Consider the following 16,059-nt stretch of genomic DNA (forward strand, 5'->3'; position numbering starts at 1 on the left):
CCTGTAGATAGGCACAGGCAGCCCTCCTGCCTCTCTTCCCAGCACACTCCCAGCCCAATCGGGCAAAAGAGCCATGAGCAGCACACACAAAGCAAAGTGCGAGATACTCTAGAGCTCAGAAAATGAAAACATGGAGGTCCCATCTCAGGTACTGTGAAGCAGCACATGCCTTGCACTCAAAGCTCTGAGGCTGTGCTCCCCACTTCCTAACTCTCCTCCTACAGACATACGTATCTTATGAGAAAGAAAACTAAAAAACACACAAGGACTCACCCGATCTGAACACGGCACACTGAACAGCAGGCTCAAACACCACTGAGAGCAGCTAAGCACTATAAGGACAATGTGACCCCCAGCAAGCACAGCTGGACTTGTTAGGGCTAGCTACAAACACCCACCTGACGCTCATTGGCATCTGATTCTGCTGCATCTAGAAGTTTCTCCAGAACAAGCAAGTTTAGTGGTAACTGTTTATTTCTACCCCCCCAAAAATATAAACACCGGCAAACATAGAAGCAATCATATTCCAGGCAGCATGTAGGATGACATACTAAGAAAAGTCCATTTATACAGCATAAATGACGTGTTTGTTCATTTGCAAATGCTTACCAGCAAACCCACCAGTAATGGTTTACCCTGTCATTTGTTGTGTTATCATCCCTCCCTCCCCCAAATTAACAGAAATTCAGCACTGATACTTTGCAAAATCCTGCTCTCAGAGGCACACCTCTGACGCCCCCAGCTACATACTGCAAGTTCACTCTTCACTTCATTTTGCTAAACAGAAGGCAATATAATTCATGAATGTGGATATTTGCAGCCAAATAAGAAAGAATTTACAGTTTGCCATATGTATCTAACAGCTATCAGAAAGAACTAAATCCATTTTGCACTTCTCAAATGCTGGTGCCTAGCACATCACTGCTTTACTTTGAAAAGAGTCATGTATATTTAACTGCTTCCACCCAGAACACAAACTGTTTTTGGGGGTATTTTTGGTGGTGTTTTTTTTTCCCTTCAGAACTGCAGCATACACAGAAATACCAATAACTTTCTTCAGGCTTTTTGAAAAATACTTCTAAGCTGATTCATAAATACTTTTTAACTTAGTATTCAGTTAAACTTGCTAGGTGAGAAGGAAAATGGAAGGTGATCACAGCTGCAGTGCATTTTGTCATCAAAGCAACACAACTAAACACAGCTGAAACTGGTGTACAATTGGGCATTTCTAAGCAGGACTGGGGGTTGCCTGGCCAAGGCAGGGTTATTTCTATCTAAGTGTTCAGTGTAATTTGGATGGAGTTTGTTTTTTGTTTGTTTTTGTTTTTTGGGGGGTGGAAGGGGTTCCATTTGCAGGGTGCTTGCTCTTTTACACACAGCCCATGATTTATTTGGTTACTTGGTATTGCTTGGTATGTGATGCATTCTGCTACACTTCCACAACAAATTCATCAGAACATTCACAGATTTTAATACAGTTATAGTGTCTACTTCTCACCACAGAGCTCTATATTAAATTACATTTTAAAGAAAGCTGGGTAAATTCCTGCCTTTGCCTTCATTATACACAGGGCTTAAATGAATCTAACTTGAATACAAGTGAAATAAAGACCTCTAAAATACATACAGTGTCCTTCGGGAAACAAGTAAAGCAGCAGAGAAAGGCAGCTGTTTTCCAGCAAGGTGCCCACAGAGCAGTTCTTGGCAGGTATGAACATAGCTCTGCCTTTGATGGAGCTAAGCATACTTTTGTCTACTGCTCATTACAGATATTTTCTTCCTCACAAGTCTGATATAAAGACCAAATATATTTTCCTTTTTCTCCTTTGTAACTGCCTGAATTAACGTATGGAATAGTTAATATGACAGCGTTAGCAACCCTTCAAAAATGTTATTTACTGCATCAGAGAAATCGGTGCTCAGAGTTCTGTGAAAGATGAAAAAATTTCCTACTGAAACGGTTCAATGTCTTAATTTTTTACATCTGAAAAACAAAACAAAGCAAAAAAAAAAAACAAAACTGTTAAAAGTCAGCAAAACAGTTTCTTAAAAGCAGCACAAAAATTCTGCAGGTCCATCAGTTACTAACTCACCAACACTCACTTTCAAATACAAGAGATCTCAGATAGAACTTGAATACAATCACATGAACTGTTGGAGGTTAACCTTGTGTCCAAACCCTTTGCTGTGTAACAGTAGAACTTAGGCAGTTCTTTGCCGATGGTCATCATTTCCATGTGTTCTAGGAGATACAAGAATGCTCCAATTCTTAGTTGGAATACTACAGCACTACAGTCGCACAGTATTGTGAGACCCCCCCCTATCTCCTTCATGTAGCAAGTCTTCAACATATCTATGAGCTTCCATTCTGCGGTACACGTTTAAATTCAGAGAGCTGATAAGGCAGAAAGTGACTGTGGCAGGGCTTATGACCTGACAGGCACCATCAGCCAAGGAAACTGCAGAGAAATTAATCAATCTTGAGCTGTTAGAAGTACTTTTGTGATTGCTCTCTTTCAGTCCAACACTGAACCAGATTTATATCCCTCCCCTGGTCTAATGAATACGGGCTAACATACGCTTCCAATTAAAATGGAAAAGTTAACAGGAGAAAACATTGATTTTATTTTAACCTTTGCTCTAAATCATTTAGAGAGGAGTAACACCATGCTGAACACATGCCCCAAACTTGGCCTTTCCAGATTCTACCCATCTAAATTAATGCACTCGGGATTGTAGCAGCTGCACAGTAGGGATCAGACCACACAAACATTCCACTTGTTTTGGATTTTTCTCCTATTTTGAAGAAAAACAAAAAACAAAAAACAAAACAACAAAAAAAACCCCAAAGATATCACAGAGCACGTGAATCACAATTCTGCAGCTAAAGATTCCTGCCCTTCCTTGCACTCACTACTCAAAGTAGACATTGTCATTATTTCTTTTGTTTGAAGCAACAAAACTCATAAACTGATAATATAGTTATTCCCTTCCAATATAAACTTCCATTAAACTGAACTGACAAAGAAACGGAGAAAAAGTGTAAGATTTCATTTTTTTGCACATTTCAAATTGGACACAAGCAGTTTCCCCAGCTAAAGACTAAAATGAAGACATTTTGAAATTCTGACACTTCAAAAATCATCCCAGTGAAGCTGACATGCTCCGTTACACAGGACAGTAAGAGCACGTCACACCAATGTTTTGTTCTGCCAGAGGTCTCCCTCTGAATATTGATAATTTTGAAAGCTTTCTCATTTTCTAGCCCTCACAGATTAAGCTGGATGTACCTGAGAAGAATCCAAACTGCCAGATATAACCATGCCACAATCAACAGAAAGGAAAGGAATCTGAATATTTTTGTATTAGTAAAACATCTCAAGAGCATTAAAGTCAATACTACAGCTATTACGTCTTGAAAGGAGGCACAGCTGTCTTTATTTCATACTGACAGGCACTTACTACTGACAAACTAGATATATAGAGCTTATTACATTTTCACATATCTCATTCATTTACTTATATACAAATACTGTGATATTGATTTCTTAATTAAAACATGTGGATGTTCAGAACTATCCTAAGAAGATCTGCAAATATACATCATTTGACATGAATATCTGTGTTTATTTGTAAATCTACCTGCACATGCTTAGCATACTCGATTAGTAAAGCTAAAATTATGAACCAATTATACCAACAAAACAGCTGTGTCAAATTTATAGAGTGAATATGCTTATTTAAAAAAAAAATACTTTCTGGAAACATTTTATAAGCAAATAGGTATATGAGGAGTTAATGCTGAGAACTTCTACAAATTCAAGTTCAATTTAAATGTAACACAATTTAATTCTAAGTTATGTAAATTATGACTGCTTAAGATGTCCCAAAACTTAGCCGTGAGTAGAAACATTTGATTCAAAAAAAAAGAAAAAATAAAAAGTGGGCATCATAGACATTGCAGTAGAATGAATTGTTGTGTTACTTAATACAGGAAAATACGTATTAAAAATGCACATAATAGTAAAGTTTATTTTCTGCTAACAAAAAAAGCTGGGAAAACAAAACAAACAAACAAAACCACTCCAAAATACTGTCAGGTTGAAAACCATGCATAATTTAGCACTTAAATTGATTTTTAATCTTTTCACACTATTTGGGGAATACCAAGGGTAATAAAGAATATTCCAAACAAAATAACAGCTTTTATATGCAGTCAAAAATAATACAATGGCTAACAGAAATCAGTTCTTTGAACTGGCGACAGGAATACCTCAAATACCATCAATTTGCATCTAAGTTTACAAGGTTGATCGAGGAAATTAAAAAAAAAAAGTCACAAATTCTGGAAACTTTTAATCATAAAAGGGACAGGGAACACCTTTAAGACTTCAGGAGCTGGAACAAGGATCTATCCATCAGCAGATGTTGCTGTTGCTATGTTTTCCCATGTTCTTCCACCACCTTACAACCACATACAAATTCCCTCCTGCAAACAGCTGTATGTGTCTCTTAGACTGTGACTTTTTTTTCGGAAATCACCGAACCCTGGTAAAATCCCTTTTCTCTGATACCCACCAGGACAAAGGGGATTTGTGATCTGTGTCACTATCTTTTGCTGTCAAGCCTGCAGACGAGTGCACTGAGATCAGCGCTTAACTCTGCTGGTTTATAATGATGTTTAAAAACAAACTACAAAACAAGGGTGTCTAGTTGAATTAAAAGCATCCAAGATTTCCATGCCATGTGGGTCTTTGTGCAAACCCCAAACCAGACTTCCTTCTGGCTTAAAAACAAAAAAGAATCGGTCATGGCATTAAATGACAATAACTATATCTGCAAAAAATATGTTTATGTCTCTTTTACTACTACTTAAGCTCATTCTCAGCTGCACCAGAGATACTATGCTCATACCAGTGATAAAGATTAGCTGTTTTGCTGCAGCAGTAGATTTATTTTGCTTTATAAGGTCATTTGATTTTATTTGATATTCCATTTTTCAAGTGCTAGCAATTAGGAAGATGAAGTCCATGAAGAAAGTCAGTCCTGCATTTGCAGTAAGGTGTTTATGCGTTAGAAATATATCATTTTTACAGAAGAGGATGGAAAAAACCAAGGTACCACTGCCTGCACTGCACTAGAAGAAATAACAACTCGATTCCGGGCTTCAGTCATCATTACCAGAGTAGTGGGTTCAAACAGTACTTTAATATTTAATTTTATATGAATAATCTTAATACTGTTACACTTTCCATTTGCACTGTTACACTTTGCAGATCTAAAATTTATTTGCTATACAGCCACGAGCATAAAACAGATGATGCAGTGTTCCTCCAGCAAAACTGGAGAGGCAGAGGATGTTGCTGAGGTTTTTATTCAAAATGATCATTTAGTTGCTTGTAATTCTCAGTACTGGTTTGGACGATCTCATTTCCCCAGCAGCACTATTTTGTGCTACGTTTCTTAGACCAAAAGGTTGCAGTGACGTCTATTTTTGTATTTTTAACTTAGTAGAGTTCCAAAACACTACAACAGCCTTAGCTACCAGCGTAGCAATTACTTCTCCTTGGAAACCAGAGACTTTATTTAAATCAGCCATAAAAACTGAGTTTTCTGCAGCTGTCCACTCTTCCAAGCACTCAGATACAGTAATGAGAAAATCCATGAACATTTCCCAGCCTTCTCTCTTATACAAGCATTCAGTGCACATAATCTAGATAATTATAAAGCAAACATGATTTCATTCAATAATTCAGTTTTCTGACAATTAGAAATTCTTATCAAAGGAGATTTTGAAGGAAAGCTGTCTTCCTGATTAGAAGAGAGAATTAACTATAAAGAATAGATTGGGCCAAATCCATAAACCATACTGCTTCACTGTCGTTTGTTTGTTTTTTAGTAGTTCATGCCAACTGAAGATCTGACCAGCTTCTTAGCATTTTCTTAAAATATCAAATTTAATCTCAGCTACATGAATGGGTTCTAGATTGTGGAAAACGGAACGTCAAGAATGAATGAAGAGGGTGGTTTGTTGTTTTTTTTTTCCCTCCACCTGAAGAGGAAGAATTGTTGATCTGTCTTCATGAAAAGCATTCTACATTTTCCTGAAAAACTTCTTGAAGCAAGCAATAGAAAGCATTATTGGCAGAAAACGCCAATACTGACAACACTGATATGAGTCTCTTTACAGAGTTAAAGGATCCTGGTTCTATTGGCATGACATCCTAATGCCAGTGATAGGGGTGTTATTTGATCCCATGCCTGTTGCATTACTGTGCAGCAACAGAAAAGAGGATGACGGGAAAAGAAGCCATAAAATATTTGTGTACATATATATATGTACACACACATCTATTTCAAATGCAGTCTGAGATGAAGAAAATGCAAGGTAGAAAATTCAAATTAACGTTATCATCATATGAAGCAGGAAGTATTGCATACATTACTGTCAAGAGACTTATACCAGGAACATGAAAGGCAGTAATTAAATTAATAATAGCCATTTGTTCAAACAGATTCTTCAGTATGTGCTGATGGTCACTAAATAATGAAAGGAAATAAAAACTGAGGACTTCAATGACTAACTAGATTTTGTGACAGAAGGAAGAAATACAATTTGATTTCCCAGGTTCTCTGGGCTCTATTTCTCCTAAAGGAAGCTGACACGTACGTACCTGAGGTCAAAGAGGAAATTAGGAGAATAATAATTCTTAGATGACAGCAAGATAAAATGAACATGACAGAAAACTGGCTGACAGGTGAGATGTGAGGTGGATAAATAAGCTGGCAGACCATGGCTTTCTCAGTCAATTCAAGTTTGTTGACAACCAACAGAGGAGGGAGAAGCTCCTCTCTTTCACTCCATTTCTAAGATGTTTCCATTGTTGTCAGCAAAAAAAGCATGTAATGCCTTAAGTGCAGAATACTAAAATATTAATTTCTATGCCCTAGTTTCATGCTCTATGCACCCTCCTGAAGTGTGATAAGTTACTTATTTTGTTTGCTTGATAAAAAATTGATTGATTCTGATCACTGTAAACCTCTTAAAAAATCCTATTTTTACTCAAGTATAAACTTAAAAGCCAGCACAACAAGGGAACTTTGGCGCACTAAAAAAGCAGAAAAGCAGTGGACTGTATCACAAAAGAAATGGTTTTCAATATGTTATACAGCATGATAGTAGTTTGTTCTATCAATACAAAAATTTAAGTCTGAAAACTGCATACAAGATTAAGACAAACTCAGAATAAATATTATGAAGACAGCATTCACAGAATTACTTGAAACATGCAACATCTATTTTCGTTTGTTTATTCAAGCTCCTGCTTCATAAAATTTACCTACTGAGTTATCAACCTCAAAAATTAATTACAAGTTAAGATCAGTACATCTTATTTCAGAACCTAAAAATCATTTCCTTTACACAATGAAAGTAACTCAATTTTCACTTCTTTATTCAAAGTTAGACCTTCATTTATAAAGCTGCTTTCATGTCTTCTTGGATTTTTACATATTTACCAAAAGAATAAGTTTTCTATCTTCAAATTCTCGCATTTTCATAATAAACCTAAATCATTTAATTTAAAAAGTTATGATTTACGTATGCTTTAGGGTTATCATCTAAAAAAGAGTCAATAACCAAGATAACTTAGGTCTGCACATCAGACCACAGTGAATAATCAGATCACATACAGGCTTGTGTGGATCTCTAGCTGCAGTTTTTCTGCTGTGCTGTCACATGTAATACCAAAAAAAGAAGAAAAAAAAGCTCTTTCCAGTTACCAGTAAGGAGCATCTTGCAACACGTATCTTGTAAACTGAGGAACAAAACTACTTAAATTCTTATACCATTCTCAACACATCAACCAAGTGTTCACTCCCATGCCCAACAGCCCGTGGCTTCTCCACTAGCAAAGTTGAATTGCTCTGTGTGTATATTTTACAGCAGCGCCTCTCTAGAGGGAATGGACCAATATCACCAATGGATTTTGTAAGGGTCACTGGAAAGCCAGCAGATGGCAACAGATGGTTCCACCTCAATTCAAAGAGAAAATTTTAAATAAAAATATAAATACAAAGCTTAAGAGGCTGCTTCTTCTCCACCACATGCGATTTCTGTTGCCTTTCATGATGCTGTTCCCAGTAAAGAGTTCCAAGCATTGGTTTTTACAAATAAGACCAGCACAGCACTCCCACAAATGAGCAAACATCCACGGAACCAAGAAGAGTTGCAGAATTTTCCCCTTTGTTCTACGTATGCTTTACTGAGATACCACAGGAGTGAAGCACCATCCGAAGAGCACAGCTCCACAGCTCCAGTTAGATGCCCATTGTTCCTGTCCAAAGCTACCTTGAAGGTGATGTTAATTTATTGCCACCATTTCAACTCTAGCATGTTCATTAATTACAATATTTCATATAGTTTCAATACTCCTCTCTCCTTACCAAATACATTCCTGTCTTTATTCACAGCTTTTCTCGTTAATGTACCCAGAACCTCTGCAAGGCAAGCATCACAATAAGGAGCTGAAGATCCATCAGAAACAACTAAAATTTATTAAATTTGTCACCTCTACACTATTAGTACGTTATAAATAACGTACTAATAAACCTTTCAAAAATTATTTCAGCAGCTGGCTATATACAACCTGATGTTATATCAAAAAACCTGCAAAGGCCTGAAATGCTGTTGTTTTTAGTAATATTTACTGCTTCAGAATAACAGACACTTAAATGTCTTCACAGTACACATGAATGTTAATTTTAAATGCTTGAATAACATTTAGTTGAATAAATTAAATGAATTAAAATTTATTTAGAATAATGAATTTAATTTCAAGTTAAATATAACTCCTGTGGAGATTACTTTCTACAGCAGGCTGGTCAATATTCTTACTCATTTATCCAAAGTAATTTCTTGTTGCTTTAAAACTAATATAAAAAGGCAAGTACATTATAATGCATTAGTATTTTTTTTTTTTTTTTTTTTTAAATCAAGGAGTTAAATTCAGAAATTGAAAATTCATCTTCTCACATTTTTAAACAAAAGTAATATAAGTTTGTTTTGCAGTAGCCATGTCACCATGCTGGTTCTATGGCAATAAAGCAGGGTTACATTCAATCACGTAACTAATTTTTTTTCTTTCAATCTCTGTATTGTTCTGTAATATTAACGTGTAAGAAAATGTTAAGTGAAAGAAACAGACATATAATGAGTTACTTCATTACCAAAAATAGAGCAGCATGTGTGATTATGCAAATTGATTGGTCGATTATACAAGTTGACCTGGTCCAAAATGTGTTATTATGTAAGAGAAGTGTCAAAAACTATGCACATTGTAAATACATGTAATGCACCTATCTATATTTTATCTATACACGCCTTCATGAGTTTCCAGTAAGAACAGAATACCTTCCAAGCTCAGTGTGCATTAAAAAGAGGGAATTGCATAAAAAAAGGCAAATCCATTTACAATCCATTAGACTCGAACATGCAGGCATTGAGAAATAGACCAATATTCTGCAGAAATGGTTACTGGTTGGAGATTTCGTGTCATTGCAATAACACTAACATCTCCTCACAAATTATATCAGCTGAGCCCCAATTAACTGGGCAGCTTCTGTGTTTGACATCACAACAGGAGCAGAAGGCAACAAGGGCTCTGCAGCATGCATGAGGAGGCTGAGTATAAAAATACTGTAGAAAACTAATACAAATAATGCATTCAGCAAGTTTTTGTTTGCACCTCTCCTTATGATGAAAGTGTCCACAAAAAAAGAAAAGCTAAAATTTCCATAATCAATAATAAAATTCAGACAACACATAATACCTGAAAAGCCCTCCTGGCTAGTACTCCATAGGCACCTTTCCTCACCAAATGATGTCTGCAATGTGATTGAAAGGTATCCTTGTTTTACTGATTGGTAACAACTCCTTCTGGTTGAACAGAGCCTAGGTTATATAGTTGCTTGAGCAGAGAAAAAAAATATCTTCCACTTGTTTTTCTTTTTTGTTTGTTTGTTTTTGGTGGTGATGTCTTGGTTTATTTTCTAAAATGTTTGCTCTTTTGTCACTTAATACACAATCACTGGAGATCAAAGGAATAGAACGAAAAACAGAATAGAGAGAATGTGTAGTAAAAAATTATATCGGGTAAAAAAATCTATTTAAAATTAAAAGTAAATAAATATATTCAATTAACTTGAAACAAACAGATGTCCACAGCATGGCAACTTTGAATCCCTACCATCTCTTTCATAACCTCTCCTCTAAAAGTTTGCTTGTAAGAAGAATTAACAAGTAAATCAAATCCCACTGAGAAATTAAGCCCCAAAATGAATCAAAGGTAAGCAATACAGATTCCTTTTAAAACTGTGTCCAACTACTGAAAGAACCTAATTAAAATACTTTAGCGTGTCTAACTGTATTAATTGAATTTATCAAATTGACTTGTTTCCATTAGCAGGAGAGGACTAATATTACTGCCAACTTATTTTTGATACACTAGAAGTAACCCACACTGAGATAATGACAAAAAAAATACTTAGCTGATATTCATTATCAATGCTCACACAGGACATCTGGCATTTCAAGACTACTATGTGATTACAGTCAACACACAACTGCTATGCAAGGTAATACAGTCTGGATGTGAACCATTGCCAAGGTAATCACTCAACACACTCCAAACCTTTTGCCATAAAAATGAACGGAAAGAGCCAATTTATTGTCAACTGTCCTCACTGCACTTTCTTCTGAATTGTACAGAAGTCCAAGATATATAAAGAGCATTTATGGCTAAGCAGTCATATAAAAGTTTAATAATGGGCATTAGGGATTTTTTATTTATAACATAGCTTGTAGGCCTTCATTTTTGTGCACGTTCAATGTAGTCATACTCGTTACGAGTAAAAAAGAACAGTTCACACAGAAAGGCATTGCTTCTTTTTAAAATATGTTATTTTGATTTAAAAATATCAGTCTGAAACTTAAAGGAGCACGCAACACAGTGAAGTTGTCCTACTCATTTAAGAATAAATTGTAAGACGCAGAACTTTGCTAGCTGACTTCAGCCAGGCCAGTGCTACAAGAGATACCTATTCCCTTGCCCTTATCACTGCCAAAGGAGGCATCTTCCCCACTTCCAGTAAGCACGCTGTGTTTCTGATAAAGCATTAGGACAAACTCAAATAACTTCCCACAGCCTGCCTAGCAATTTAATTTCAGAGGAAAAAAAAAAAATAAATAAAAAGAGAAAAAAATCCAACATCATAGCACTACAGGCTTACGGGGTTAGTCAGGCAGAAAAGGATTCAGGATGTCTCTGGGACACTGCCCTGCTCAAACCAGGGGCAACTGTGAGGTCATGTCAGGTTACTCAAATTTCTATGCTGTTAGGTCTTGAAATCCTCTTAAGATGTTAGTGATTCAAAACCTGGCTGTCCAGTCTGAACCTTTCCTGTTTTAATCTGTTGTCTTTCCTCCTTTCACCACAATGACCCCCAGCTTATTTCTCTCAATTTCCTCCTACACAGGTACCAAGGGGCTGCTACTATTTTTCCCAAAATTTGTATATTCTTCAGGCTGAACAAGCCCAGTTCCCTCAATTTCTCCTCACTGGCAAGTGTTCCAGCTCCATGACCAGCATCACTATGAAGCCTTTTGTCTTAATAGCAGGCCCAATCACTTCTGTGCATTAATATTTATCTATTTTCCAAATTAGGTTAAAATTGCAATTATGATGGACATGAGGTGACTTATGCCTCTGTTTCCTACTAGGGGACAAGGTTAGCTACATTATCCCATACTTTTAGTTAATAAATAAATAAATATAGTTTTCCTCTCCCTCCTCCCAAACCCCAAAGAAAAGGACAGTTACATCTTCCTTGACATAACAGAACCCCAAGACCATGTAATCAAATTATTAGTTATTATTTTTAACACTTGAGAAGTAACAGCCAAAACATGCCTACACAATGCTTGTGCATCAAAAGTATTTAACCTTCTGTAACAGCACATCACTTCCTTCCCCATTCCACTACTGCTTATACTTTCTCTCTTTAGGTTTCAACCCTAGCTCTGCACTGTGTTATTAATTTGACTGCCTTGTTGTCTCAGAGCTGATGGGGCCAGTGACAGCCACAGAGACAGAGCTGTGCAACTATGATGATACATATCTCTAACAGGATTGTTAGCTCAGGTTCAACATCCACACTAATCCAATTGCACAGGCTGGATCTACACCACACGTACTACATATGTAAATAATAAAAGGTTATGGGTGAGAAAACAGTGGCATCTAGGGATAGCAAACCCTCTTGCCTTTGGTGTTGCAGAAGACTACATTCAGTGCTGCATAGTTATTGAGACACAAGCACTCAGAACTTTTTTTTTTAATAGTTTAAATTCACAGAAGTGAGGACAGTGTTAGAAACCCTAGGTCAAGGAAACAAATGGGTTTGATTCATCTCATGCAGCCAGAAGAGTAGAACTGAGTAGAAAATCAATGCTCTGAACTACCAGCCCATAGTCAAATTCTTTATGCTCTCTTTCCCTTTCTTGCTTCTTAGAAGGAGAATCACATGCTTCTTTTTTTTCAGACTGCCCTGGCAAGAGTAGTAGCCACCCTTACAGACCATTATGACAGCTTATTCTGTTCCAGAGAAATAACATTTACGGAGCTGAGAAACCGAAGATAACTGATTATCGATAAGAAAAACGAACATCAAAGATTAAAAAACTGCCTAATTAGGCTGGTTTTGTTTGTCTGTTCTTCGATGTATATTTAGAAATCATTTGGACAAACTACATGTTTCTCTCATACCTTACATTAGCTTACATAGTTTCGCTGCGGGGAGTACACTTTACATGACATAGCTCTCATGCTACTTCAAGTCCTCCCTATGAGTCCTTTATGCTATTGGGGTACTGGAAGTAACGGTGAAGGAGATTTTTAATGCTTGATTTGAAAGCAAAAGTGAACAGATCACAACGACCAAGATTTAAATATCAAGTAAGGAAAAAAAAAAAAAGGGAACGCTTATCATTCTTGTTTGTTTCAACCTTCTCACTGTCTAGCTTCAGGACTCTGAGTTACACTTAATACTGGCATTTTTCAAAGAATTCCATTTGTAGCGATAAATGCTTTAAAAAGCTTATTTGCACCTGAACTTGTCAGAACTTTTTCAGATATTATGACATTCACTGCAAGCACAACAACAAAGACATCTAGCTACAGCAGGAATCTGTCACTTTTCACCTGCTTGCACGTACTAGGACAGTACTGACTGCAACAGAAAATCCTCTTCAAGCCCAAGGCAGCCCTCAGTGTCACTCATGCTGTAATACCAGAAATATTCCTTAGCCTTTTCATCTCAAAACAGAGGATTCAGAAGCAAATATTTATTTACCTAAATTACGCATGGTCTATTTTGTTGAAAACAAAATAAAGGATACAGATCATTTAAATAAATCACTTTATATTTAAACTGAAAATTCAGGTATATTGTTTAAACATACGTAACAGTAAAACCGCACTGCTAGAATCACTGCATGTTGTCTCCTTACAGATGGACACTGTCAGCACAAAAGACAGACTACTACAATATCAGTGAGTTTAGTTTTACCAATTCAAGATGTTTCACCCCTAGAAATGTTTCTAAAAAGGTGTTTATCATCAGTAATTTACATAGCCTGTACTGTCTTTGCCAGTTTATTGAGATGCAGTACAAATATTTTTATCAATTAATAACTGTTGATAAATTAAAAATGTTCTTTGATGATTTCATTTTACTTTCCAATTTTCACAAGAGAACTTTTGTGTGAAATGTAGAATTTCAACGAACTTTGAAATTTTGCAACAAACGCTTCAGCAAAAACATTTAGAAAATAACATGAATGTGGATGGATACCTAGAATTCCAAATAAAAGTCAAGTTCACTGATCATCTTCAATGATCACTGAGGAAAACCTGTATAAAATTCAAAGCAAATTTCTACAAAATGTAAAATACTGTGAGGTCAAAAATATAAGCATATTGCGGCTAACAGTATAATTTCATATAATGAAATGGGAAAGTATGAAATGTGGTTTTCTGAAGTTTTCTTCAAAATTTGCCTGATACAATTATATCTGATTCCAAAAAGAAATTTATGACTCATATGTTGTGGTTTCACATTATTTTGCTTTTGTTTTAATGTCTAGATACAGTTCAAATAAACCAACTGCTTTTCAGAGTTATCCATGACTTTCAAGATGAATCTTACAGGCAGAGCTGAAGTTGTTTGTTTCTTTTCCCTTTTAGCAAACCTTTTTAGCAGAAAGGTCCAATAAGACTGCATCTCTCACTTTCAGGGCTGCAGGAATTACAATTCTCATAATTCGATTCATTTGAATTTGGAAAGAGAACTTTTTAATAAACTTATACATAGTGAACAATTCTATACATTGACAACATTAACAAGTTTTTAAATTTGGGATTTTTTTTTTAATTAAATGTAGTGGTATTCATACGGAATGCATTAACAGGTTTCATAAGGCTCAAAGAAGGTGTGAGGTGCAGAAACTACATCTGTAGTTCACCTGTAGTGTAACGGCATTACCAAGTGCGGGACCTACAGGCCTAGCAATTCCAGTACATTCCATTTTGGTTCATCTCCAGAGTCCAGAGCAGCCCTCAAGTTTAATGACAGACATTCTTGTAAAGTTGTAAAAAAAACTCTGTTTCTGGTACCAAGCCACTGCTTATTGATAAAAGCAAACAAGTAAACAAGAAAGATAGACAGCTTCACAATTTTGAGCAGAGAAATGGGATTTTATATTCAAGCCTCTGGATGTAAGCAGACTCAAAACAACTGGGTTTTCCTGTGATGCTACTCAGCATACACACTTCTACAAACTGCTAAAATAACAATGATTATTTGGGAGAGTTTGTGGATTCAGTCAGAAGTTAATGAATATTCAGAAATTCTTACGTATTAGTACTGTCTGCTCATTCTTTACTGTGGTTTTAGCACAGCCAAAATATTAGTCAGTGGCTGGAACTCCACCTGCAAACAAGGCCTGTCTTGCAATTGCCTCTGAGACAGAGCACCTGTGTGCTCAGAGCCATGAAGAGATAGACTTGACCTTTTTTAAAAAAGGCTATCTGTAAGTCTATCTGGAATGTAAGTGAAGCTTAAGACTTAATGGGGACAGCTTACTGAGACAAAATTAGCCAGCTCATCCTTGGTACAACACACTGGACTCATACAATTCTATCAGCCTAATAAGGGTGATACAGAGAAGTGTTAGGAGCTTCACTTCCAAGCTGAAAAGGTATTAATCATCACCTCATTGCTCTGAAAGTCACCTCCTATTTCTCTGCTTCACTTCTCTATCAGTTACACAATGAACAGCTGAAGTGCTATTTAAGATGTTTATAGTGCACTTAAGGAGTGACATAAAGGGCTGTTACTGAAAAGAAAAAAAAAAAAGGGAATAAGGTCTTCTGCCTATTTCTAGTGGATAGGACAAAATCTAATAGGCTAAAATGGCAGCATAGAAAGCTCAGGTTAAGCATCATGATAAAGACTGGAAGAGATTGCCCAGGGATTCTGTTGCATCTGTGTCGGTAGAAATCTTTAAGATTAGGACAGAAAACTATTTGTCAGGAATAATATAGGTATAATAGGTCCTGCCTTGGGTTTTTTTTCAGACCCATTTTTGCACATTACTGATGAAACAGAGTTGCTGTTAAAGAAATATATAAAGGTGTCCTTTCCAAATACCATTCCAAAGTTGTACAGCATTTTGTGGCAGTTTCTTGCCATCTCAGAAATATATCATTGTCAAATTGATTCAGCTGATCTCAACTTGTTTGTAGCTGAACCGCTCTTAAGTGGAAAACCATTCAAGTCAAAGCCCTGAAGTGGTCTCCAGATGACCCCAAAGGTCTGTTTCATGTTTCATCTTTGTAAGAGATTTCATTGGTTTGGTGTTTATATTTATGATTCCCCAAATGGATTTTCCTAAATTAGATAATAAGTCAGCCCATTCTACAACCAACACTCTGTTTCTTA

At 36.2% G+C, this 16,059-nt stretch overlaps 1 protein-coding gene across 3 annotated transcripts in view; it reads right to left on the reverse strand.

The window, feature by feature from the left end:
• Positions 1–16,059, reverse strand: part of CLSTN2 (calsyntenin 2) — a 298,618-nt gene that overhangs the window by 145,558 nt on the left and 137,001 nt on the right. Inside the window, exon 1 of one of the 3 annotated variants that reach the window (XM_048954386.1) lies at positions 274–368. The exons of the other annotated variants lie outside the window; for them this stretch is intronic. The gene's annotated coding sequence lies outside the window, so the exon portion shown is untranslated. Of the gene's footprint in view, positions 1–273; positions 369–16,059 lie in introns of those variants that run through there. 3 annotated transcript variants of the gene reach the window in all.

Source organism: Lagopus muta, chromosome 9 (genome assembly GCF_023343835.1).
Source record: "Lagopus muta isolate bLagMut1 chromosome 9, bLagMut1 primary, whole genome shotgun sequence".
Classification (NCBI taxonomy): Eukaryota; Metazoa; Chordata; class Aves; order Galliformes; family Phasianidae; genus Lagopus; species Lagopus muta.